A 27,861-nucleotide genomic window follows, 5' to 3' on the forward strand; every position below is an offset into this window, starting at 1 on the left:
GTATCTTCAGTTAGGAAACCCACACCCCTCCCATTCTGAGCTTTCGTTCATAATTCCATTTTTTACTTTTTTGCTTGGGGATTGTACAGACTCTGGAAGATAAGGTGGGAGGAAGGTCTTCCAGATCACATTTTGAAATGTTTTCTCCTGAGCGATGAGCCCAGGTCTCTGCCATGTGATATGTCCACGTCTCTTTGGTTGCAGAGGACCAGGGAGGCCCGTGGTGGGAGGGACCTGGTGGTAGGGCTCAGGTGCTCCCACTTCATGCTGCCTGCCCACTAGAGCCTGGTTTAATGAAAGATGGCAGAGCAGCCTGGTGGTAGAACAGAGTCAGCCTTGTCCATCCTCCGATGGAGGACTAAGTTGGCAGAGGCTGTAGCCAGAGGGCCTCTACTAAATCCAACTGTTATAGCCAACCCTGGCCACGTCTGTAGGAAGGCAGCCTGCGCACTTGAAATTGACCATGCAGATGGCAGACTCAAAGCGAATGACCTGATAAAGGCTATCTATCCCTGTAGGCTGATACCATTTTGCCTTTTGAAAGCGAGATTTTTTTTTCTTTTTTTACAGAAGCTATGTGAAAGTGGCGATCTGAATGCTTCTCTGACATCCCAACAATTTGAATAACAATCTGTAAGTGATGTTCCTTAAAAACAAACACTGGAGTAAACATGATTTCTTAGCAAATGTGTGGATCTGTATTTTTTGCCTGTTTTTAAAGCACGCCGAAGCAGATCCACCTACAAAGGCAGGCCTTGCACATTATGGCTGGGAAAGATTAATTCAGGGTCTATTGATCTGTCAGACTGGGACCGATTTTTCTAAAAATAGCAGCTAGGCAGTTGAGTGGGATGGTAAAGGAGACAAAGCCATTCGGAAGTGCTTTGAAACCTGGATGGGGGAAACTTTCAAAAGAAGGCTGTCAAGGGAGACCCAGCGACAAAATCGATTAATTGAATGTCCAATAAGTGAATGATAAATTACTTTATCTGTCCTTTCTCTTTGGAAAGACAAAAATTTGAGCTAGAGTGCAAAGTTCTAGTTCAACACTTTATTTGGATTCATTGAATAAATATTCAGAAATGGAGTCGACCTTGTGGCCGGTAGGAGTTGATGAATTCCTGGACATGGAAGTGAGCCATGTTGAGGGGAAGCAAGATTGAGGGTAAGTGGAGGAGACACCACAGTGGAGGCAGGGAATGGAGGACAATTAGTAAAAGGGAGAGCGCTCAAAGTGTGTCACATGTGGACATGGGAGGGGTATGTACCCGACGGATGTGTGGGCTCCGGGTTGATGGTGGAGTGGTCGTGAACAGAAATGTAGAGGAGGTGTGCCAGGGTGGAAAGGTTTGGTGGGAAGGGGAGAAAATAAGGAAGCCGCTTTGCATCTGAGTCTGGACCCATGTCTGTGGGACACACGTGGAATCCGCATGTGCTACTCCCTCCCTCTGGGCTGCCCTTTGAGTTCCAGAAGAAAGAATCCTACCAGAAATCACTGAGCTTAAGGGTATGTCAGATACTGGCTTACCACGTGGGTGATTATGTTGGGACAGAGTTAAGATTGCAAAGATATGATCAGGAATTCTGGTAAAAAATCCCACTGGGGAGAAACATGAAGGATGTGCTAATAAATCATTGTAGCCAGGCCATCAAGCTTGGGGGGTGGGAGATGCAGCTTGAAGATTTGCCTCTGTAGTGAGTTTTGCTTCAGCTCTGAAATTCTCTCCCTCGATCGCCAAATAGCAGACTTAACCTACTTCTCTGTCTTTGTAGATGTTTGGGGAAGCCAGTGATGGCTTGAGTAACCTGCCCAGTCCTTTTGCCTACCTCCTCACCATCCACCTGAAGGAAGGCCGGAACCTGGTCATCCAGGACCGCTGTGGTAAGCCTGGCACACCTGCGTCTGTACTCTTATCTCTACATGATTAGGCCGCCTTTCCCATCTCCTGCAAAAGAGTGGAGCTCAAATCTACACCTCTTAGGTATCAAGGCCTTTGCACCAAAGTATTTAATCCCCTGAATCTTACTGTCTTTTACTGTTATTAAATTAATAACAATAATGATAATAGTAATAATCACATAAAGTTGTTTTAAATGAGATGAGACGATGGTTATAGCTTTATGCCTGGCATATAGCAACTGCTCATGAAAATGTTCCTTTGATTCTACTTTAATTATGCATAAGAAAAGATGTGAATGCACCATAGCATGAAGCCAAAAGTGAGATCACTTTTTATTTCAGGGCAAAGTTAGAGGGCAACTGTGTTCTAGAAGCTGGCTGGCCTCCCCATCCCCCAATGCAACTGCTGTGCTCTGGTTGTCAGGCAACTGTTTACCTTAGAGGTAGAGTGCCCCCCAAGGTTCTGAGCCTTCAGTTGAGACCCAGAGAACACTGGCCTTTGGAGGCAGAGCTGGGGAGCTCTCCACAGCCATGGATGGCCTCCTGCATGCCATGGATCCACTTTCCACTTGGTCCTAGTCCACCTGTGTGGCCCTCCGCTGGTGATTTCTGAAAGCCAGAGGCACGCTTCAGGTCTGTGGATTTCCCTGGGAGATCCTGGTATAAACTGTGATACTGGTTTTGCCAGTGAAGAAACAACACATTTTGAGAAGGCTGAAGGTGTCAGGCAAAAGGTGTTTCACCCACGCTGAAGTCTGTGGAAAAGGCAGTGAGAATATGGAACCGCTGACACAAGCTGATGATGCCCGAGGTCTGCCCGAGGCAGAGGCCAGTCTTCGCACCTTAAAATCCTCGTGCTTATCAGCAATAAATACAAACCACTGTAGGCTGTCTCTTCAGAATATTGTTGACTTTCTGAAAAAGTTACTGAAGGGCCAGCCTCCTAAATCATCTCAAGAGACCGGTGACAGACCCATCTTCAAAGCCTCAGAGAAGAATGGAGAAGAGCTTTGGAAGAAAACCCTAGGTGATTTGAATGGAAACTCTCCTGATCTACAGAGTGCAGAACGGCTCGCCCAGGAAACTGAGATGGAAGCAGAGACTCCAAGAAATGGAGCAGGAGAAAGAAAGGCTAGAACAGTCAAACACAGGATTCCAACAGGCCCTGAACGAGAAAGTCAGCCAGTTAGTACCCGTGGGTGAAAACCTGCTGAAGACCTTCCCCGGGCCCACTCACCTTGGAGATCATTGGGTCATGTCAACTGTGAGATCGAGGAAAAGAGGGAAACAGAAAATGACAGTGGCCCCATCCACGGGTCAGAGGGTGATCTGAAGGGTGTCACTGATGATGCTGATTCTAACGTGTCCCTTCAAAGTGCTGAAGCGAAAAAGCAGGAACTAGCCAGACAATTGCAGGAAGGAAAGCAAATGAATGAGGAGCTTATGGCACAAATAACAGATCTTCAAGCCAAGGAGGCCTCTTTGCAGCATGAAAATTCACAGCTTGAAGAGGAGATTCAGCAGCTGAAACAGAAGCTTCAAACTCTGCCTCAATTATATCAAGAATGCATCAGCCCCGTTGAGAGAAAATGGTCTGAGGCAGAAGAGCAGTGTGCAGACATTAAGTGGAATCTTTCCTGCACACGTAGAAACATCAAGGCCATGTCTCAGACTCGAGATTTCTACAAGGAAATCGCTGAAGACACCAGGAGACAATTGGAGGAAAATGCCATACACTATCAAAGGGGATCCTCTTCCATGCAAAGAGAGCTCAGGAAAGCTGGATGGCAGCTGTGCTGACCGAGAGAAGCCTCAAGGAGCTAAAGAAAGAAAGTGATTACAACAGGCAAATGTTGGCCAAAGCAGAGTCCAACTTCCAGCTTTTCCCAAGTGGCCCTTTTACTCCTGCTCCTCCACCAGCTGCCCACAGAGGCCCAGAAGTGTCAGAGAACCCCTGGATCATCGGCACCCCCAGGAAGGAGAAGAGCCAGGACTTGAGGGCCCAGGCAGCTGGGCCACACCACCAGGGACCCCTGCGGATTTGACTGAGCTCACCGCAGGCCGGTCCTGAATTCCCACAACCACAGCATAACATCTGCATGTGTTTTCTGTCTTTAAGTTATTTGGACTTATCTCTTTTTAGGTTTAGGTATTATTTAGATAGTTAGATAGATAGATTTTTATTCAATTGCTTTTATTCAAGTAGATTTAGTTTTCAGATAGTATTTTTCCATTAAAGTGTCATTTCCTGTAATTTTTACAGATGTATTATTTTCACCAGACCCTCTAAAACTAGAAAATATTAAGTTAAAGATTTAAGTTAAAGATCTCTAGTTACTTTAATAATTATCAAAATTTAGCATGGATACAAACACTTAAAATAATCGACATTTTTCTTTTTTTAAGAACATTTTTCTATGGCATGAACATTTTTGTGTGCTGTTTTCATAGACATAAGCTTGTATTAGACATCTGCACAAGTAAATTAATATGTATTTGAATAAATTTTGATTTGAAAAACTGGGGAAAAGAAAACTCTAAACAACAATTCCCTATTCCAACTTCATAAAATTTTGATTAGACTAACCTTAAATTCATTAATTATCTTAGCAGAGCTTAAAGTACAATTTTTCTCCTTTTGTTAACTTTTTAAAATTTGTTTTCCTTTTGTTTAAGATATTGTTTGCTAAATGTTTCGACATTTCTCAATTTATGTAGCGAAAATGAAAGTTTTTCAGAGATGGCAAGCAAACAGACCTCCCCCATGCAGTTTACAAGGCACTTTTAGTCAGTTTGGCGGTAACAGAGAGTAATAGAACAGTAAAGAAAGCTGCCAATTTTTAAAACAATTTTAAAGAGAGAAAGAAATGATGTTCACACAATTTGTATAATATGCAAAATATACCTAGCTCGTATATACACAAAAGGAGAATTGCCCAATGTATCAGATAGATGCTCTGTTCCTTGGAGCTGTGGAAGCAGAAAGCAAGGCAAAAAGCAGAGGGAGACTCCCAGATCCTAACAACAGGGGGAGCTGTTCCCACTCTTGGGCCTTCCTGGAGGGAGGAGGGGGAAAGTGCTGCCATCAGGGCCCAGGGCAGGCAGATTTAGTTCCAGGCCACCACAATAATGCAAATGTCACCATACAGCCCATAATTCAATAATTAATATTTTTTCTGGAAATCATTTTTTTTCACGTTTCCCAGTGCATATAAAAGTTGTTTATCCCACGACACTGCAGTCTTGTGAGTGGGCAATATCATTATCTCTAAACAAATAAAAATTAAGCCTTGTTTAAAAAATATGTTTTGTTAAGATTTTATTTATTTATTTGAGAGAGAGAGTGAGAGTGAGAGAGAGCATGAGAGGGGAGAAGAACAGAGGGAGAGGCGGACTGCTCGTGGATCGGGGAGCCCCATGTGGGACTCGATCCCAGGACTCTAGGATCATGACCTGAGCTGAAGGCCATTGCTTTGCCAACAGAGTCCCCCAGGCACCCAAAGTAAAAAATATTTTCTTGCTGAAAACTGCTAACCATCATCTGTGCATTTAGCAAGCTGTAATCTTTTAGCTGGGAGGAGGGTCTCGTTTCAGTATTGATGCAAGTTGATCAGGGTGGTGGTTGATAGAAAACTGTGGCAATTTCTTCAAAGACGACGACTACCAAGGTTGCCGCATCAGCCTACCCTTCCTGTCAGGAAGACGTCTCTGGTAGCGGGCAGGGCTGTAGAGGGATGTGAACAAATTGGAGCGCAGATGGGTGGGAATGTGAAACAGTGCAGCTGCTGTGGAACATGGTGCGAAGTTTCCTCCAAAAATTAAAAAATACTCTATGATTCAGTAATCCCACTTCTGTATTGTGGAAAACTGAAATCAGGATCTGAACAGGGTTTCTGCATTTCTAGGTTCATAGGGCCCTATTCCCAGGAGCCCATGGATGGATGGATGGGCTGAGAGAATGTGGTGTGAATGAGTAAAGAAAATGTAATATTATTCTTTAAAAAGAAGGAAATTCTGTCACACGTTACAATATGCATGAAACTTAAGGATATTGCCTAACGCAAAATAAGCCAGTCACATACACACACAGACACACACACACCATATTTTCTGAGTCCCCTTATATAAGATCTCTAAAGTGGTTGAAAAAATAATATAAAATAGGGGCACCTGGGTGGTTCAGTAGGTTGAAGCCTCTGCCTTTCGGCTCAGGTCATGATCCCAGGGTCCTGGGATCGAGCCCCACACTGGGCTTTCTGCTCGGCGGGGAGCCTGCTTCCTCCTCTCTGCCTACTTGTGATCTCTGTCTGTGAAATAAATGAATAAAATCTTAAAATAATAATAAAAATAAAATAGAAAATAAAGCAGTCAAATTCCTACAAACAGAAAGTGGAACCATGGCTCCCAGGGCTGAGGGGTGGAAGAAACGGGGTTGTTCTTCCCTGAGCATAGAGTTTCAGATTTGCAAGATTAAAATTTCTAGCAATCTCTTGCACAATTATGTGAATTTAGTTAGTAATACAAAACAGCAAACTTAAAAAGAATGAAAATGGTACATTCCATATCATGCGTTTTTTACCTCAATTGGGGGAAAAAAAAGATATGAATATGAGCTTAAGGATTTGAGTTGTGGGGAATTAGGCTAGAGCTAAGTCTCAGACCAATGACTTCACCTCTCTACATGTCAGTTAATAAGTTAATGTAATTAATTTATTACCAAGTTGATTAAATAATTTTTAAAGGTTCTGTTCAGTTCTAAAATCTAACTGTATTGTAATTATAAAGAGAATATCTTAGTCCTCCACTCTAAGACAAAGTCCTTTACGGTACAAAATGCTGACCTTCTTATCTTCTGAAAATTCCCTCCGTTACACCTCATCAGTTAGATCAGAGGGACGATCAGCTCACATTGGATGCTCAGAGATCAGCATCTCTCTAAAGTAATTCATGCTGAGAACATGATAACATAGAAAAGGGCAAGGTTTACCCCACCCAAGCCAAAGGAGTACCTGATTCTTAAATATTCATATAAGGTTCATTATATTTTTGATGACTAATCTTTACTGGATGTGTGTGCGAAAGGTGAGAACAAAAGTCATTAGAAGAAAGGTAATTATCTCAGAAATGACCCTGTTGTCAGGGGAAGATGGACTGAATGCAGGGAGCGATAGGGGAATGGAAAGGAAGGGCCAGAGGTAAGACAGGTTGCACACGGGACTTGGTGGGGGTCAGACGTAGCAAAGGATCAGAGGTGCTTCTCAGGCTTCGCTGTGGAGGGATCGGGAGAATGGTGATGCACGCAATGTTTGTAGAAAGGATGGTGTGCGTGTCGAAACACACAGGAGGGAGATTGGGTCCAGGGGTGAAGAGGCATCATGGTGAGACCTGGTACTTTCGCAGAGTGTTTTAATCAAGAGAAGAGCCGTGAGCCTCAGGCCGATCCTTGGGGCACAGCTGCAGTTGGCCAAAATCCTCCCTCTTGGAACAGGTGCCTTATGTGTTCCACTGTATAATGAATAAGAACGCTTATGAGAAAAGGAAGAGGCCCAGACAGGGGTGTAAACAAGGAGGAGGAAGTAGCCAAGACAGAGAAATGAAGCCCAAGGGGTGGAGGGCGAGACAGAGAGCATCCTGGGACTAAGTCAGAGGAAAGGGCTGGGGCGGGGAGGTGCTGGCTAGCAGGATCTTTGCTGCAGAAAGTTATGGGAAGGAGGACATCCAACGTGAGAAGATTCCCGGAAAGGCAGGAAGGGGAAGATTTCTAGGCGCAGGTGAGAGAATTCGGTTTGGAAACCAAGGAGGGAAAGGTGAAAGATGAGTGCCGAAAGAAAGGTGATTTGCTGGAATTTATTGCTACAAGCCACAGCGAAAGAACTTTGCTAACTCAAGTAAAAAGGAATGTTATCTGCAAGGCTTTGGGCAAACTCCCAAAATTCAGAAGAAGACCAGGTAACCAGACTCAGCAACATGGCTGAACGGGGTGTGAAAAAGACAGGAAAGCTCAAAACACGCCATGAGCCCAGGTGAGGCCCCGCCGCTGGTCCGGCTGCCTCTGGATATGCAGTCAGATGTGATCTGGCTTCAGCTATGGTCCCCGCAAAGCTGTGAAGCCCCCACCTGTTCTCCCGAGATTCAAAAGCCTGGTGGCAGTTGTTGTCTTAGCAAACCCTCCAACATTTGTCCACTATCCACCTGCAGGACTTCTCTCCTTTCTTTCTTTCTTTCTTTCTTTCTTTCTTTCTTTCTTTCTTTCTTTCTTTCTTTCTTTCTTTTTTTTTAAGATTTTATTTCTTTATTTGGTGGAGAGAGACAGCAAGAGAAGGATCTCAAGCAGGGGGAGTGGGGGAGGGAGACATAGGCTTCCTGCTGAGCAGGGAGCCCAGAGCTGGGCTGGATCACAATATCCTGGGATCATGATGGGCTCCTGACCAGAGCCAAAGGCAGATGCTTAAGGACTGAGCCATCCATGCGCCCCCACCACCATGACATCTAAGAGGACCTGACGATCGTGCTATGTGAGACATACTTGATGTCCCCACAGGATACTCAGGGCAGACCTTGTTTCCAAAATAAGGCTCTTACAAAAAATAAAAATAAGGCTCTTACAAAAACATACACAAGTCTGACAGTCAAGAGCAGCCACATAGGAGACCCTAATCTACCCCTCCCCAGCTCTCCATTTCCCACACCTGCATTTCAAAACCAAAACCATACAACGCATATGATGCAAAAGGCTCTGCCTCACATGAAAACAGGCAGCCTTGGCACCACTGAAAACACCCTATTTCACAAACCAGCTCATTAAAATCTCTCCAGGCTATCCAAGCTCCGCCCCAAGACCCCTGACTGACATCTGTTCCTTTGGTTTTTATTCTCCAGCAAGCTTGTTCTGATATTTTGTAAGCCACAGACTCAGGACAAAGTCAGAGGACACTAATGCATATGTACACTTGGTGGAAAGAGATTGAAAAGAAGGAAGTTGAAACACTGACATGATACAATACGGAAGGAAGATCTGGGTCATGGCTCTAGTGCTCTCTGCGGTAGGTCTCTGCTGTGGGTCATGCTGAGGGCTTCCCTAGACCACAGCCTGCTCTGCTTTGCCTTCAGCCAGCCCTTCGGAGGCTGGGGGCCCTGCATCACTGGGGTTCCCCTCATGTCCCACAGGAAGATTTCAGCTCTGGGTCCTCTTGTGGCCTTCCAGAACTGCCTTTCACTAATTTTCTGTTTCTTTTTAAAGCATAACTTTAGTTTGGGTCATCTGGGTGGCTCAGTTGTTAAGAGTCTGCTTTCAGCTCAGGTCATGATCCCAGAGTCCTGGGATGGAGCCCCACATCAGGTTCCCTGCTCAGCAGGAAGCCTGCTTCTCCCTCTCCCACTCCCCCTGCTTGTGTTCCCTCTCTTGCTGTGTCTCTCTCTGTCAAATAAGTAAATTTTTTTAAAAATGTTTTTAAAAAAAACCCATACTTTGGTTTTTTATTGGGCAAGAACATATATGACTTGATAGTAAATCAATCCTACCCTATAATTATAAAATGATGCTCTTTACCACATTGTAAGATTTCAATTCTCAGCCAGCCTATTTCTGATGTCTTCATGGGAACTCATGTGATATAATAATAAAATGGCTGTATCCCCACCAGGTTATTCAAATCCCCACTTAAATCCTACACAAGGGGTGCCTGGGTGGCTCGGTGGGTTACAGCCTCTGGCTGTGGCTCAGATCATGATCAGAGGGTCCTGGGATCGAGCCCTGCATTGGGCTGTCTACTTGGTGGGAAGCCTGCTTCCCCCTTTCTCTCTCTGCCTACTTTTGAACTCTCTATCAAATAAATAAATATAAAAAAAATCTTAAAAAAATATCTTACACAAGTGGCCCCAATTTTTCTCTTTTCAAAATAAAGACTTTGAGACACAAGATGGTTTAGGAAAACATGGAAACTCCATAGCCTTAAACCAAACAATCTGAGGGTTTTGAAGGGGTGGGGGTCGGGGGGTTGGGACAACCAGGTGGTGGGTATTAGAGAGGGAAGGGATTGAATGAAGTACTGGGTGTGGTGCAAAAACAATACTATTATGCTGAAAAGAAATTAAAAAAAAAACGCTAAGGGATGTCAAGTGTCTATTTAATTAAAGTGAAAGTAAAGAGAGAGATATAAATGGAGTCAAAAGAGGGACAATTCTTTGTGAAACTATGGAGATAAGAGAGTCCAGACAAGGAGGGAGAGAGCTAGATGGGGTGAGGGGTAGAGCGGAAGAAGTGAAAGAAATCCCCCATGACAGGGGAGGAAAGGCCCAAGGGGCAAAGTGGAGAGAGGGTTTGTAGGGGAGGCTAACCTGGCCCAGACCACATAGCCTTTGCCAACCACACTGAGCGGCAGTGCTTTCCTGAGGGCTGGGGGTCTTTGCAGCAGGTGCAATATTTAGGTTTTAAAAACTATTTTTAAAAGATTCTGGCTCTGACTACAGGACAGATAATGTCTGTTGATAGAATGCAGCAGCAGTGAGAGGTAGATGTCAGGGGTAAGGGTGAGGGAACAAAACTGGATTCAGGGAAGCAGACCCATAAGGAGGCATTTACAATGGTCCACATGAGAGGCAATGGGGTGTATGTTCCATGGGGTAATGTTCCATTAGATTCCAGTGGAATCTCTGTCCAGGTCACAGCCAGGAATCACTGCAGCAGCAGGAAATGGCAGGAAAAGATAAAATGGGGGGAAAGCAGTGAAATTTAAATTGGGAGGAAACCAAACTGACCCATGGTGGACACAGAAGAGCAACAAAGTGGGAACCAGAAACACCTATTCGATGTTAAAATATACTTAATGTCATGGATGCTGTTGGCGTTCACCATTTTCTAGCCACCAAATATCCATGCATGCAAAGTCCAAGGACTGTCTCTAATTTCTTTCTGGAGGACCCCTCCAAGATCTGCATTCGATGGCCCTGTGTTTCCCCTGGTACTGATGCCACTCCTGGCCAAAGGGAAGGAGGAGTAGCTGACTCTCTGCTCAACAACCCCTGCAAGTGGGTTCCTGTCTTGGATCCTGCTTCATAGTCATCTGCACAGTGGGGAACATACCCTGGGCCCAGTCGATACACCCCACAGGACCCCGCACCTCCCATTCTGGTCCATGTTCTGGATCTAAGTACCCAGGATGTGAAAATGACCAGCCTAAACATCTCTACCTGCTTCCAAGTCCCATGGTGGCCTCTTCCCCATCCTGAGGGCAGACTAGGCAGGGGTTATGTCCTCCCCTGGGTGGGTAATAGCTAGATGTTTGTGGCAGTGTGGACCATATGTGTGCATATGTGGCCCCTTAGGCTGTAGGCCAGAGTCAAGAAGGGAAAGAGAACTCGTCGGGATTTGGGCTACCCTCTTTCATTTTTTTTTAAAGATTTTATTTATTTATTTGACAGAGAGAGATCACAGGTAGGCAGAGAAGCAGGCAGAGAGAAGGGGAAGCAGGCTCCCTGCCAAGCAAAGAGCCCGATGTGGGGCTTGATCCAAGGACCCTGGGATCATGACCTGAGCTGAAGGCAGAGGCTTAACCCACTGAGCCACCCAGGTGCCCCCGGGCTTCCCTTTTCAAGGATGCTATAGTCCAGAGCAGGCCATCTACAGAGTCTGAGAATTCTAAATGCAGACCTTCCTCCCAGGTTATTATGAAGGTATATTTTTAAGAGCATAGAATGTATTTTATTTAAAATATAATTTGATTTATACTTTCAAAATAATTTTACGTATTTTATATGGGCCTCTATGTAAAATCTTGCTTTAGACCCCTCCAAAAGTTAGGCCTTAGACCAGCCTGGCCAATCAATGCAGAACATCATATTCATTGTAGTGATAAGCTAGGGTTTAGGGAATGTGTCCCGGGCTGACATAGTGAGGAACAGTGTGGGTTTGCTGAACTCATATGAAAGAGATCCTTCTTCCCCTTGTTACATGGCTTGAAGCTGAGAGGACCAGGACGGAAGAGCAGCAGCAGCCTTCTTGTCACCATGTGGAGTAGAAGACTGAGTTTGAGGAGTAGTCACGGGGATAGAAGTAGACAAAAGCCAAAGTCTGGACTGTTGAACTCTTGACTAATTATCAGTTAAAGTCAGATCTACTCCTGGTCTTTTCAGTAAGGTAATACAGTCAGTTTCACCATAAAATATATCAGTTTGGCCTGGGTGTTCCTTCCCCTCTGTCAATCAATAGGTAGAGGCAAATAAAGAATTTAATAATAGATTATTTTTAATCCATCAATTTCTTTAGCCCATCAATTTCATCTCCTCCACCCACCCATCATCCCTACCTCCACAACAATTTTCTAATTTACCCAAATCTTTTATTTTTTTCTAAAGATTTTATTTATTTATTTGACAGAGGGAGAGCCCAAGTAGGTGGACTGGCAGGCAGAGGGAGAGGGAGAAGCAGGGTTTCCACCAAGCAGGAAGCCCAATGTGAGGCTCCATCCCAGGACACTGGAATCATGACCTGAGCCGAAGACCACTGACTGAGTTACACAGGCACCCTAACTTACCCAGATTTTGAAGGCCATTCCTCGGAGACCAGATAGCTTAATTTTAGGGTGAAGTCAAGTAAATCCAGTTGTGAATCCTGACTTGGTGGCATGCGAGCCAGATGGATGTTCTTCTCTGGAACTTTTATTTCTTAAGTAGTGGCCATGTCCTATCGAGAGAGTTGGAACATTATTCTGGGGCCGGGGGTGGGGGGCGGTGCTATGGCAGCATCGAGAGTCCTGCACTGATGATGTTGAGCTCTAGTGACAGCGTTGCTGGTGAAGATATCCTAGAAGGACAGTTCTGTGTAAGAAATGCCTATACATCCTGTCGTCTGGTCTCTCCTCATCCTAGCTGAGTTTCAAAGCCTGGTTGCCCAGGTTCTCATCAGTTCTGGAAGTTACCAAGTCTCTTTAGGCAGAGCTGGACTCCACTGTGTGCCACCAAGCATTCTTCTACCCAGTGGTCTACAGTGTGGGATCCAGTAGTGTCTTGAAGGCAGTAAAAACTAAGCGAATAGAACAGAAGCGACAGTCAGATTGTCTATCTGACTGAGGTGTGGCTGAAGAGAATTAGATTTCTTTTCTTTTAAGAATTAGGATTCTGATTTAAATAATTGATGTAATTATCGCATGTGGTCATGTGGAAGAAAGTGCTTACTGAGGGTCAGTATTGGAACCATGGTGTCTCTACCATTTGAAGATTATTGGGCATGGAATCTTCCAGAAAGATAGGATGAGACAGCTCCCTCTCATACCCCAGACAGCTTTAAAGAAGGAAAGATGGGTTTCCATAATTTCATGCAGGTTAATGTTTGTTTGTTTTTTCCCCTTGAGACATCCTCTTTGATTCATTTAATATTTTTAAGTGTGTTTTTAGTTTCTAAGTATTTGAAGATTTTCCTGTTATCTTTCCATTAGTGATTTCGGGTTTAATTCTGTTGTGGTCAGACAACACGCTCTTTATCATTGCAGTTCTAAACTTGTTGAGGTTTGTTTTATGGCCCAGAATGTGGTCTGTCTTGATATGTGTCTCAAATATGAGTATTCTGCCATTCGTGTTGGGGGGGCAGTTCTATAAATGTCAGTTAAATCCTATTGGTTGAGGGTACCTTGTATTCCCTATACTAGCTGATTTTCTGTTTAGTAGTATCATTCAGTGTTGACAGGGGGTATTGAGGTCTACAATTGTATTTGTCGACTTTTCTGTTTTTCCTTTAAATAGAGAAGACACCCATGATTTTTTTAAAAAGATTTTATTTATTTATTTGACAGACAGAGATCACAAGCAGGCAGAGAGGCAGGCAGAGAGAGGAGGAAGCAGGTTTCATGCTGAGCAGAGAGCCTGATGTGGAGCTCGATCCCAGGACCCTGGGATCATGACCTGAGCCAAAGGCAGAGGCTTTAACCCACTGAGCCACTCAGGTGCCCCTGCCCAGGATTTTTAATTGTATTTGGTAAGAGGAACAGAAAGAAATATTGAGATGAGTCCATATTGAAAAATATTGGGAAGAGTCCATCTTCTCCAAAGTGGAAATCCCCTTCCCATGGCTCTTTTAATTGAAAAATTACTTCTGGTTTGGAGAGAATAGTGGCCTAATTTGGACCATAATGTCATATGTCACTGCCTGATTCTCGAATGGGTACCTTTGGTGTTTTGGAAAAACAAAAAAACAAAAAAACAAAGATCAGAAATACACATATTGAATCTTTGATTTAACTTCCCATCAACTATGTAGCAGGGTTATTTTTCTCTAAGGAGAATGAGCTACTCACATCTTCCAAGGGTCACTGGACACTGGCTATAGGTACCATTAATTATTGGGATCTCAGTGTACCATTGCTTTGCACTAGTCACAATAGTCTTACAAGGGTCAAGGAACAAATGGAGTTTTGATTCACAAATGCTTCTCATAGTTCCAGCAGATCACGAGTCTTTTTTTTTTTTTTTAATCAATTTTCTGGTTGGGGAGCATGTAGTTGTTGCATATACCGTCTATCCTGTACGAACATGCCTTTCAGATTTGATACAAGAGCTATTAAGGTAAGAGGAGCCAAGTTGAAACGTATGGACCTCCCTCTAGCGATCAAACTAATAATGCGGAGGTATTATAATTTCTATGGAGAAATATTTAAAGTTAATGTTACCCCCAACCAAAAAAATTTCCGGGAAAATATGAGGATGGTGGGGTTTTTTTTAATTATTTAATTTAAATTCTGTTAGCCAACATATAGCACACCATTAGTTTCAGATGTCGTGTTCACTCATCTATCAGCTGCTTATCACATTGGGAGATGGGCGTTAGGGCGGGCACTTGGTATGACAGGGGCGGTATCTTTTTTATTTTTACTTAACTATCAGATGTGGCCAGTTCAATTGATCTTGGATAGGTCTTGGAGAATGAAAGTGGATTATTGGGGCACCTGGGTGGCTCAGTGGGTTAAGCCTCTGCCTTTGGCTCAGGTCATGGTCTCAGTGTCCTGGGATCGAGCCCCACATCAGGCTTTCTGTTCCACAGGGAGCCAGCTTCTCCCTCTCTCTCTCTCTGCCTCTCTGCCTACTTGTGATCCCTCTTTCTGTGTCAAATAAATAAATAAATAATAATCTTGAGAAAAAGAAAAGAAAGTGCATTATTGAGGTTTAGCAGGTGGTAACTCCAATCACATTTATTATTTGGATGTGATCTCTTTGGAGGACCAAGGCGATGAAAGTTCTCCTGTTGATCCACTGGGATGGCCACAACCATCTCACCGCAGAATTACTCCAGCTGTTTGGCTCCATGTCACAACTTAGTCTACAGAGGCACAACTGTCTTAGTCACTTGTAACATATTACACAGGCCAAACATCCTGGTGACATGAGCTGCTAGAATGAAGACAAGAAAGGTCTTTGGCCTTAGTCAAGCTTATGTCTGTTCATGGAAGGAGACATGAGTTCTGTGAAAACCCTGTTACCTCATAGTCTGAGAGATGCTCGGGTATTTGTTTTCCCCAAAATAAAAGAGGACTTTCCTTTGTTTACTCTACCTCATACTGTGTATTGTTAAGAATATGTGCTGGGGCGCCTGGGTGGCTCAGTGAGTTAAAGCCTCTGCCTTCAGCTCAGGTCAGATCCCCAGGTCCTGGGATCGAGCCCTGCATCGGGCTCTCTGCTCAGTGGGAAGTCTGCTTCCTCCTCTCTCTCTGCCTGCCTCTCTGCCTACTTGGGATTTCTGTCTGTCAAATAAATAAATAAAATCTTAAAAAAAAAAAAAGAACATATGCTGTCTTTGGATGGATATTTGAAGCTAATAACTGAGTATTCAGAAATACTCCTCTAGTGGGTTGAAATATATGTCCATGTCCTAAACCCCAGGACCTGTAACTGTTATCTTATTTGAAAAAAGAGTCTTTACAGATATAATTAAGTCAAGGATCTTGAGATGAAAATCACCCCAGATTTAACTCATCCTTATAAAAACATGTACCCTAAGTCCAGTGAATAAATACCCTTGTAAGAAAAGGGAAAGATGCAAGGAGACACAGGGGGAAGTCAATGCGAAGACAGGGACAGAGTTTGGAGTAATTCGTCTGCAAGGCAAGGAACGCCAAAGATTGCCACAGGCACCAGGATTTAGGAGAGACTCAGGGGGCAGATTCTCGTCAGAGCTTCCAGCAGAAACCAACCCTGCCAACTCTTTGATGTTTAATTTTTGGCCTCCAAAACAGAGTAAATTCCTGCTGTTTGAAGTCGCCGAGTTTGTGGTAATTTCTTACAAGAGCCCTAGAAAATTAGAACAATGTCCCCATTGGAAAAGGATCCAGAACAATTTTCCCTAGATGGTCCAGGTTACGGTCCAAGCAGATCCCATCAATGGCCCTTAAAGTTTTGGAGGTAGATCAAGATATTGTAGGGGACAACGACAAACCCCAGGAGGAAAGTCTCAGACCACTGAGGTTTTCATCAAGTTCCTGCTTAGCAGGAATTTATTCTCTTTGACAGAAAGAGCTTTTGGATTGATATGGGGCCTTGATAAGTACTGAACTCTTGGTTATGGAAAGCCACGGGGGCCTAGGCCCTGATTCACTCATTAGGACCTGTGGATCTATTCCATTTAGCAAAGCTTCACCACGTGCAAGCAGTGTGTAAAGATGAGGTCTGAGCTGGCCCTACAAGGCACAGGTAAATGGTATCAGCCTAGGACTCGTGTTTTTCTTCTGACTACTTCTGCTGTACCCTATTAGGCTTAATTCTCAATTAGTCAGTGTAAAGGCGGAGAAATCAAGGGACTCTTCAGACTGCAAAACCCGAATGTTCTCACTGGAGACTGTGACAGGGACATGCATGTAAGTCTTAATTCAACCCAGCCTGAGGTGGCAGGGGAAAGCACGCATTCTTCCGAGACACTGGGGAAAAGGGGCCCCAGACAAGACACTGTTCTTGTTTGTCAACCAGATTGTAGTAAGGGTGTCAGTCCAGTGGTGAAAGAAATGCAGCCAAGAGTCTGGAAAAATGTAGAACATCAGAAAGTAGGAAGGAAGGATGTGACGAGAGAGAGAGAGAGACACCTTCAGAAGGAGGATGAGCTGGGTGAAGAAGGTGGCAGGACCCAGAGGGAGAGAGCATACAGAGACCCTATAGCGGAGGTAGCTCATTCCAGCTGGTTTCCCTGAGGAAGGAATGTCTGGAATTGGGCAGGGGGAGGGGCATGGTAGAAATGAGAGGAATATCCTGGCCCAATAAAAATCTGGGTAACGCTGAAGTTCTTAAAGCTGTTAATACAGACTCCAGAAGTCTATGGTGACCTTCCAGAATATGACCCAGAATCTTACAGGTGAGTTGACGAAACAGAGTAATTCAGTGTTTACTGTGATGGATAATGCTGGTACTCCCACCAGATCTCCTTCGGTCTCTTTTATTATTAGGGTCCCAGGACTTTGAGATTTTGCTCCCAATAACCAGCTCCTGAAGCTTCCCCCATGACCATCGAAGGATTGCTCTGGCAGAGTCTGGGAATTTCCTCTCTTCTAAGCCAGTGACTGATGGATTTGGGAGTTTGAAATCTCCATGCCTGTTGCCTTTGGTCAGGACAGGGCTGAGCTGCAAACTACATTCCAGTGATCCAGAGATCCCCATCGTGGGATAAATCTGAGTCAATTATCTGTAAACTTTACCTGAAGTTTACCTAATATGGCTTCCTTCTTGTTCTTGTCCTGATTTTCTGATTTGCTCAGAAATTTACTTTTGGGATTCCTTCATTCATAAGTCACGTGTACAGCACTCCCTGTCTTAGAGTCTGAGGTGGAGGCAGTGGACCTGGGACAATTACGAATCTCATCAGTAAATGGTCCCTTGAATTTGGAAGTCAAGCTTCGTGTCTTTTAAACAAATAAAGCCTTTGCTGAAAGAAAAACAACACAGATCCTTTAATGAGGGACACCCTCATGCAAGCAGCTAACATCTGGCCTTTTAATATAGTAAGTCGGGGGACTTGGAAGACAGTCCCTACTGCCTGCTCCAACACAGCAGACACAGTACAACTGATCTGCCATTAGGCTTTTCAAGTATGTTTTCCCGCTGGGAATTTCAAAATTCATACACTCATGACATGTGAAAAATATTTAAAATGCCAAGGAAAGCAGATGGTAATTCACACGTTGTTTTCTTTACTAATAATTCAGTTGGTCTCTTTGAACGGGTTGTTGTATGAGTACTAGGACGGCCACGACACAGTTCCACAGGCTGGGGGGCTAAGCAGCAGAGATTTATCTTCTCACAGTTCAGGAGGCTGGACTCCAAGATGAAGGTACAGGGAGGTTCAGCTTCTTCTAGGGTTTTGCTCTTTGGCTTACAAATGGCCACCTCCCTTCTCTGTGAGTGTATGTCCCTGGTGTCTCTTTGTGTGTCTGAATTTCCTTTTCTTATTGGGACATCGGTCAGATTGGATTAGGCTCACCCTAATTGCCTCAGTGTAGCTTAATCCCTCTGTAAAAGGCCCTATCTTCAAATACATTCACCTTCTTAGTTAACCCGGGGTTTGGACGTCAACATAAATTTTGGAGGAACACAGTTTATCCCATAGCAGTTGGATAGGGTGTAAGAACGTCAGGTATGAAATATTTCTTTGAATGAAAGACGATTTAATCAGAGGAAAACACTGCTTATTAGTTGTACAGAAAAAGCCAGATTTTTAAAAAAAAATTTTTATTTCTTTCCAGCTTAACAGTATTCGTTGTTTTTTGCACCACACCCAGTGCTCCATTCAATCCCTGCCCTCTCTAACACCTACCACCTACCACCTGGTTCTCCCCACCCCACACCCCTCAGATTGTTTGGTTTAAGGTTATGGAGTTTCCATTTTTTCTTAAACCATCTTGTGTCTTAAAGTCTTTATTTTGATAGAAAAGTTGGGGCCACTTGTGTAGGATTTTTTTTAAGATTTTTTATATTTATTTATTTGATAGACAGAGTTCACAAGTAGGCAGAGAGAGAAAGGGGGAAGCAGGCTTCCCACCAAGTAGACAGCCCAATGCAGGGCTCGATCCCAGGACCCTCTGATCATGATCTGAGCCAAAGCCAGAGGCTGTAACCCACCGAGCCACCCAGGCACCCCTTGTGTAGGATTTAAGTGGGGATTTGAATAACCTGGTGGGGATACAGCCATTTTATTATATCACATGAGTTCCCATGAAGACATCAGAAATAGGCTGGCTGAGAATTGAAATCTTACAATGTGGTAAAGAGCATCATTTTATAATTATAGAGTAGGATTGATTTACTATCAAGTCATATATGTTCTTGCCCAATAAAAAACCAAAGTATGGGTTTTTTTAAAAAACATTTAAAAAAATTTATTTATTTGACAGAGAGAGACACAGCAAGAGAGGGAACACAAGCAGGGGGAGTGGGAGAGGGAGAAGCAGGCTTCCTGCTGAGCAGGGAACCTGATGTGGGGCTCCATCCCAGGACTCTGGGATCATGACCTGAGCTGAAAGCAGACTCTTAACAACTGAGCCACCCAGATGACCCAAACTAAAGTTATGCTTTAAAAAGAAACAGAAAATTAGTGAAAGGCAGTTCTGGAAGGCCACAAGAGGACCCAGAGCTGAAATCTTCCTGTGGGACATGAGGGGAACCCCAGTGATGCAGGGCCCCCAGCCTCCGAAGGGCTGGCTGAAGGCAAAGCAGAGCAGGCTGTGGTCTAGGGAAGCCCTCAGCATGACCCACAGCAGAGACCTACCGCAGAGAGCACTAGAGCCATGACCCAGAGCTTCCTTCCGTATTGTATCATGTCAGTGTTTCAACTTCCTTCTTTTCAATCTCTTTCCACCAAGTGTACATATGCATTAGTGTCCTCTGACTTTGTCCTGAGTCTGTGGCTTACAAAATATCAGAACAAGCTTGCTGGAGAATGAAAACCAAAGGAACAGATGTCAGTCAGGGGTCTTGGGGCGGAGCTTGGATAGCCTGGAGAGATTTTAATGAGCTGGTTTGTGAAATAGGGTGTTTTCAGTGGTGCCAAGGCTGCCTGTTTTCATGTGAGGCAGAGCCTTTTGCATCATATGCCTTGTTTGGTTTTGTTTTTGAAATGCAGGTGTGGGAAATGGAGAGCTGGGGAGGGGTAGATTAGAGTCTCCTATTTGGCTGCTCTTGACTGTCAGACTTTTGTTTTTGTTAGAGCCTTATTTTTATTTTTATTTTTAGTACGAGCCTTATTATTATTTTTTTTAAGATTTTATTTATTTACTTGAGAGAGAGAGACAGTGAGAGAGAGCATGAATGAGGAGAAGGTCAGAGAGAGAAGCAGACACCCCATGGAGCTGGGAGCCCGATGCGGGACTCGATCCCGGGACTCCAGGATCATGACCCGAGCCGAAGGCAGTCGTCCAAGCACCTGAGCCAACCAGGCGTCCCAGAGCCTTATTTTTTGAAACAAGGTCTGCCTTGGGTATCCTGTGGGGACATCAAGTATGTCTCGCATAGCAGGACCTTCAGGTCCTCTTAGAAGTCATGGTTGTAGGGGCGTGTGGGTGGCTCAGTACTTAAGCATCTGCCTTTGGCTCGAGTCAGGAGCCCATCATGATCCCAGGATCCTGTGATCTAGCCCCGCTCTGGGCTCCCTGCTCAGTGAAAAGCCTATGTCTCCCTCCCCCACTCCCCCTGCTTGTGATCTTCTCTAGCTGTCTCTCTCCGCCAAATAAAGAAATAAAATCTTAAAAAAAAAAAAAAGAAAGAAAGAAAGGAGAGAGAAGTCCTGCAGGTGGATAGTGGACAGATGATGGAGGGTTTGCTCAGACAACACCTCCCACCAGGCTTTTGAATCTCGGGAGCAAGTGGGGTCTGTCTATCTTTCTCACTGCTGATCCCTCACAGAGCCTAGCTTAGAGCCTGTACAACTTTTATAAGAATCATGATTCAAAAAGGAGCCATGTTAATAACAAACCCAAGAATTCAGACCATAGATTTGGAGCAAACCATATGAGTTTCAGAGAAGCAGACATTTTAGAAGAAAACAGCCCCTCCACTCTTAGAGGTGTTGAAACCATCCCTTTTCCCCAGGTCTTAAAGAAAAAGAAAGCTCTGAGAGTATACCACTGCGAATGAGTAGGAAACAGCATTGAGTACTTAATGCTCTCAAAATGAACACTTCCCTTCAAGAGATAGCCAGGAATTCCCGAGAGCAGCAGATTTTCTTTACAAAAACTATGGGATTATGGGCAAAAATAACAAAATGGGGGTCTTGAAAATCCTGAGAATGCCCCAATGGTAGGACAGATCTGGGGTCAGATCTCTGCTGTGCCCCCCGGCATTCATCGTTTTTTTCTGCAGCCTTTCTCTCTTCCTTTGTGGGATGGATGTCTTCGATTTATTGTAAGACGATGGCACACTTCACATCAGACATAACATGGGGGACAAATTCCATGTATGTTGGGTTTTGTCCATTTCTTTTCCATGATTCAAAAAATAGCCAGGAGAATACTTCCTTGGTTGTTTTAAAGATTGAAAAAAAAAAACCCACATAAAGTATCTTCTTAAGCTATTTTACTATAAGTTGATGTTGACTGTAAGACCAAACTAGGTTGGGGGAAAAAAAAATCTTCCAAAAAAGGGGCTTGTGCTTGTGGGTATGCACAACCTTATGAAGAAATAGGGGCCAGACAGGAATCAGAAGAAGATGGGAGGGCCTTATTTACAGAGTCTGTATAGACTTATTTAAAGTAAACTTCTAAGGCAGTGCTTCTCAAACTTGACTTTGTATCATGGAAGGTCTTGTTAAAACACAGATTTTTGTCCACTTCCCCCATCCCCACAGCCCTGCCGTTCCTGATTCTACAGTTTGGGGTGGGTCCTAAGAATTTTTATTTCAAATAAGATGACAGCGATATTCTAATGCTGGAGCTAGGACCACACTGAGAACTATTGCCATCGAGGCAATTGTCAGATTCTCAACCTTGGTTGTACCTTGAGATCACCTGGGAAGCTTTGCAAAACACCAATGCCTGTACTGAACCCAAGCTTCAGTTGAGAAGTTCTGAAATTTCACTGCTTTGGGTGGGGGGTCTGGACATCAGGAGCTTTAAAAGTGCAAAAGTTAAAAACAATTTCACAATTGTTAAAAACAATTTCCCTGTCGGTTCTGGTATATGTTAGAAAAGGGACATTTAATTTTTTGTTCATTCCGTAAATATCAATTGAGTTTCCACTATAACCTGAGCCTTGTGTGGAGTGTTAGGGATATGGATATAAATCAGACAGAGAAAGGCAGATTGTCACTTTGATAACTAATGAGGTGGCTGGCATACCAATGATTTACAGAGAGCTATTAAGAGCTGTGAGTGGGGGCCCCTGGATGGCTTAGTTGGTTAAGCGTCTGCTTTTAGCTCATGTTACGATCCTGGGGTCCTGGGATTGAGCCGCACATCCAAATCCCTGTTCACCAGGAAGCCTGCTTCTCCCTCTGTCTGTGTTTTCTCTCTCTCTCTCACTCTGTTAAATAAATAAAATCTTGAAAAAAAAAAAAAAGCTCTGGTGGAGGTCAATGAGTTTTAAGTGAGCAAAGACTTCATTAAGGAACTCAAACTTACTTTTGAAGAATGAGGATTTTTTTATGGGCAGAGACTTAGGGGAAGAACATATGGAGGAGAGGCCTGGAGCTAGGAATGGACACAGGATGTGTTCACAGGTGTTCTCAGTTACCTGGAGCCTGGGGTAGGTGGTATGGGAGGAGGCCGCAGAAGTTGTCTAGAACCAGGGAAAGTGTTTCGAGATTCCAGGAGGGCGGGGCTCCTGGGTGGTTAAGTCAGTTAAGCTTCTATCTTAGGCTCAAGTCATGATCCTAGGGTCCTGGGATGGAGCCCCACATAGACTCCTTGCTCAGTGGGAAGGCTGTGTCTTCCTGTTTCTCTGCCTGTTGTTCCTTTGTTCCTCCTGCTTGTTGCTTTCTCTGTTTAAAAAAAAAAGAGAGAGATTCGAGGAAGAGAGTGATATGACTGGGCTTAATCACCAGCTACATTTGAGATAGGAAGACCTACCTGAGAAATATTCTCTAGGTAGAATCCTAGTTTTCTTTTTTAAAAGATTTTATTTATTTATTTATTTATTTATTTATTTATTTGATAGAAAGAGAGAGAGCCCGCCTGCGCGCACATGGGGGAGGAGGAGTGCGAGGGACAAGCTCAGATGCAGGGCTCCATCCCCGACCCTGAGATCATGACCTGAACCCAAAGCAAGAACTGGATTCCTCAGGCACTGAGCCACCCAGGCGCCCTTGAATAATCTCTATCTTGAGGTTATATCTAGGATATTCTCCAGAGGTATATAATCAGGGCACCCAAACATCATAGACTAATAGGAAAACAAGACACCAGCTTCCTCCTCATTGGCTAACTCCCAAACTTCTGATTTGATTCTGGGGGGATAGGAAGGACACATTTGTTCTCACACGAGTCTACCTGGAATTAATCATCAGTTTAAGCCACAGACATTTTTCCCCTTTGAGCTACACAAAGGAGCATCTTACCATCGATACCATCCTAAACTTGGAAAAATATGGCAATATTTATTTCACATGCATCAGAGGTGAGGTCTGATGGACAAGGCATGACTTGGAATGTGGAAGATACACCAGCCCCTTGAATCTCTAATACCCTTTCTTTCTTATATTCTGCTTCGCCGTTACTCACTAGTTCTTTGATTTTTAGCAAATTATCGGAGTCTCAATTTCTTCATCCTATGTATCTTACACGGTTTTGTCAGAGTTTAATGATCTTATATATAAAGTCCTTGAAAGGTCCCTACCTTGCACATTAAAGCACTCAGTAAATAACTATTATCATTTCCAAATTAAAGTCTCAAAAACTGAGAGCTGTTCTACAAATACCCCAAAAGAAAGGCATCGGTACAAAAACACTTTTCCTTCTAGAATGTGCTGTTGAATCGCAAAGGCAATCTGTGCCGTTTAATCCTTGGAATTTAGGAAGAACTGCTGAGCCATTCCCTTTCTGTCCGCTGGTTGCCGTCTGTAGCTCTCCCTAGCAATCGCAGGATAAAATAAAGCCCCGTGTTGAAGGGCAGGGCATAAGCAGGCTGGCTCTTCAAGCCTCAGTTAGCTCTGCAGGGAGGTGGCTCTGAGAAGGACCCTGATGGGAATGGAGCTTATAAAGATGTCTTGGAGCAGCCTTTCATGTTTGCCATGTGGCTGCCCCTTCAGCTCCCTAATACCCCTTCTCTCTTAAATGATACGAAAAGTTCTTAGCACAAGTCCCAAGGAGAGGGAAGCAGCCTTAAAAGGGGAAGAAATCAAAGCTTTCCATGGTGGCAGTGCTGTGCTTTTGTTTCCTGGTAACACCATTGCATTTCTGGGGGTGCGTCAGGAGGAGGAGCTGAAGGGGGAAGCATGGAGTTTGTTTGTTTTTTTTTTAAGACTTATTTATTTATTTTAGAAAGAGAGAATGAGTGGGGGGAGGGGCAGAGGGAGAGAAGCTCAAGCAGATTCCCCATTAAGTGTGACCTGATCCTAAAAGCCTGACATGACCTGAGCTGAAACCAAGAGCCACTCTACCAACTAAGCCACCCAGGAGCCCCTAGACGGGAATCTTGAAATACTCCTCCTGCTCAGGACCCTCCTTTCTCTGTGCCTCTGGCCTTCTTCTCTGCCACTGTTCAATCTTCCATTCCCAGCTACCCTACATAGGTCATAAGCTCAGTTGATACCTCGAGGTCCCAGATGGATTAAGAATCTTGCAGGGGCGCCTGCATGGCTCAGTTGGTTAAGCAGCTGCCTTTGGCTCAGGCCATGGTTCCAGGGTCCTGGGATCGAGCCCCAGTGGGGATCTGCTTCTTCCTCTCCCTCTACCCTTCCCCCTGGCTTGTGCTTTCTGTCTTTCTCTCAAATAAATAAAATCTTAAAAAAAAAAAAAAGTCAGATGCTCAGGTAACTGAGCCACCCAGATGTCCCCCTCCACCTCCCCCCACCTTTTTTGTTTGTTTGTTTGTTTGTTTTTCCCCAAGCACATTTTGTTTAAGACCTACTAGGGCCAAAGATGCCAGCAGAATTTATCCAAGATTTGTTTGGTAGGCTTGCTTTTTTAGCTGCTTCACTTTTTCTGACCCTTTCTTGTTGCTTATAGCTTATTTGGTCAAGTTTTATGTCCTCTCTTAGAACTGCATGATCTAGGCTTTGTATGCTGTGTATCTGTATAACCCTGTTTCTCTCTTTAATTATGTTTTTAGCATTCAGAGTGATTAACATGGCAAAGTAAGTAGGAAAGTATTTATAGAATTGCTGCATTTTCTCCTAGATTGAAATGATTTATTTCATTTCGCTAATGACACTGTTATAACTTTCTGTGGCCTCCCCTAAGGCTATCTAACCAATATATTTTAGAAACCTTTTACTCCTTAGTTTCTTGTCATTTATCGAACAAGGTTCAAATGGTTAAACACATTGTATAGGATGCTGTATTTCCCAGAAGAAATAAAGAGGCTTGTCTCTAGGGACTTACTGTGGTCTCTCAGTTGTACTGAGATTTTTCTGTAGGCATACAGTGTGGTTTATGGAACATGGGCTGATAATGAATCCAACCCCACACTGAGTGGATGCAGTGGGATTTCTGGAATACTGATGTCTAATACATCTGTGAAGATGTTACATATAATGCTTCCAAAAAGCAATCAATTTTCCAATTTAAAGTAAATATAAATTTGGTGTTAATTCACTAAGGGTAAAGACAAACAGGTCTCAAGCTGGTTTAGTTTTCAGGTGTGATCTGTTAAAAATATCTGCTACCTCAATTCAATTAGATAATAAAAACAGTTGCTCAATAAGTGAAATAATAGAGTTGATTGGTTTGAATTAGGTGTTATCTACAGGTCTGTGGCTGTATTTATACTCTAGTTAGTGGGCTTATGAGTCAAATCTTAAGGTCCACCTCTAATGCTTTCAAGTTAAGTTTAAACATTAGCTTGAGGGAGGGTTTCTCTTTGACTTAACTGTCTGCACCACCCCTCCCTTAAGATTCGACTGTGGAAGGAGTTTGTCCCGAACTTTGTAAAACTCATAGTGCTGTTCCTTTCTCTTCCAGTCCTAAAATTGCAACAGATTTCAGTCCATACTTTCCAGCTTGATTCATGATTTTCTATATGTTTCTAATTATCACAAGTGTGTGAAACCTTCCAAAGTATATTAAACCTAGGTCATTTTATTTAGAAAATAAATTTATATGCCATACAGCACTTCTGGGCAAGGAAACATGGTAGAATCCTGAGGACATACCTCTTTAAGTATTATAACAGTTAAAATACGTTCTGAGTGTGGAGCTGGCTGAGGCTTTGTGTTTGGGGATCCCTAATATAATCAGCTACTGAATTGGGTTCTGATGTGGGAGGGAAGTCAGCCAGATGGGGGCACTGTTGCCTCAAAAGTTAGAAGAAGTAGAAAAAAAGAGCTGGCCGAGGTTGGGTTTCACCTAAAAATATTTTGTTGCGGTCACACTTTGAATTAGCAAGAGACTCTTCCAAAACTGATCTTATGTTTTTCAAACTTGTACATCTGTATGGAAACGTGATGATTAAGCTATACATTCAGGCTGAGTTAAAGTCAAAAAACAGTTTTATTCAGCCGAAACTAATTTTGTGCCTAGGTGCGGTTTTCCAATATTCATCAGATTTGTAAGCGGGGTGGGCTTGGATCCTCTTCCAGAAAGAGCTACTTTTTGGATATTCATTCTAAGGAGTTTACATGTTTTGTGCTGTTTGTCTTCGTGGCTTTCCTAGGTCGCAGATATCAAGAAAGTCAACAACTTGATCAGAGAACAAGACTTATATGCTTTGAAATCTATTAAGATTCCAGTGAAAAATCATGGGATCCTTACAGAGACCCACAGAGAACTCAGATCCCTCCTGAGCCCATCCTCAGAGACCAGAGTGACCTTTGAGGAGCAGCCAGACCCAGATAGAGCAGCTGTAGGCGCCGGTGCCCTCTCCAGCCCACTGACAGATTTCTTTAAGGGCATTGACGAGAATATTGAGTGCGTGGTGCAGTCAGAAATCTTTTTAAATGAAAGTTACTCGGCAGAGACCTCCAATCAGCCGCTGCTCCCGACTTCTCCAAAGACCCCCACGAAGGGTGCCGACTGTGGAATTCAGTGGTGGAATGCCGTTTTTATCATGCTTCTAATTGGGATTGTTTTACCAGTGTTATAATTGGTCTATTTTAAAATACAAGCTACTGGCGAGATCCCCAGTAGCTTGAACATAACTGCTGTCCCCAATGGCTCGATGAGCGTGAGTGCAGTTCCAGGGCAAGCCCCCAGATTAGCAGTTCCAGTGCCAACTGTCCCCTCTGCAGACAGCCAGTTCGGTCAAACCACCCAGGCAGGGAACTAGCTCTTGTTTATAAAGAATCAGGCAGTGTGAGCATTTGGCCTCTTAATGTGGATCACCTGACATCGGTCATATCCTAGGGTGCTGCCTTTCCTTTTCTATGACCTACGGACATGTCTCAGAAGCCACTGTGTATTCTCCAGGAACATTTGACCCTGGGGAATAGGCTGACCTAATCCAAGGCTGTGGGAGCCAAAACATGCGCCCCCCTGCTATCCCCCTACATCCAGAGGTAGAGTAAGGGACATTTGCATGTGACACATGCTATTTCTTGAAGGTATATAGTGGACTGGCACTGCATGGGCCCCCAAGTTGGAAGTGTTTGGAAGTTGAGGAGCAGCATTGGACCTTCACTGTGGGAGCCTCTGACGTCAGCTTTGGTCACTTTGCTGTTTGCAGTGTCTTCTGCCGTGACACGTGGTGCTCTTTGTCTCCCTGACAAAGGTGCTGTCCAGCAGTGGTGAATATCACCCTGTTTTGGAGTATGACCGAATTATAATTAGCTCTATTTCATATTTGTCCCACCAGTTGGCCTTTTTGAGGCAACGTCACTTCTAGGATCAAAAAAGGCCTGAATCTGAATTGCT

The 27,861-nt window shown here is 43.9% G+C and overlaps 2 pseudogenes across 2 annotated transcripts in view; both read left to right on the plus strand.

The window, feature by feature from the left end:
- The window catches only part of LOC309867647 (myocyte-specific enhancer factor 2A-like), a 1,299,761-nt pseudogene that overhangs the window by 455,510 nt on the left and 816,390 nt on the right, over positions 1–27,861 (plus strand). The gene's annotated exons all lie outside the window — the stretch shown is intronic.
- On the plus strand, positions 1,276–27,277 carry LOC309868120 (lysM and putative peptidoglycan-binding domain-containing protein 4 pseudogene; annotated as a pseudogene). Its single transcript has 3 exons — positions 1,276–1,347; positions 1,774–1,905; positions 26,666–27,277. The product of its transcript is annotated as a lysM and putative peptidoglycan-binding domain-containing protein 4 pseudogene (transcript).

This window comes from Mustela nivalis, assembly GCF_964662115.1.
Source record: "Mustela nivalis genome assembly, chromosome: 6".
NCBI classification, from domain to species: domain Eukaryota; kingdom Metazoa; phylum Chordata; class Mammalia; order Carnivora; family Mustelidae; genus Mustela; species Mustela nivalis.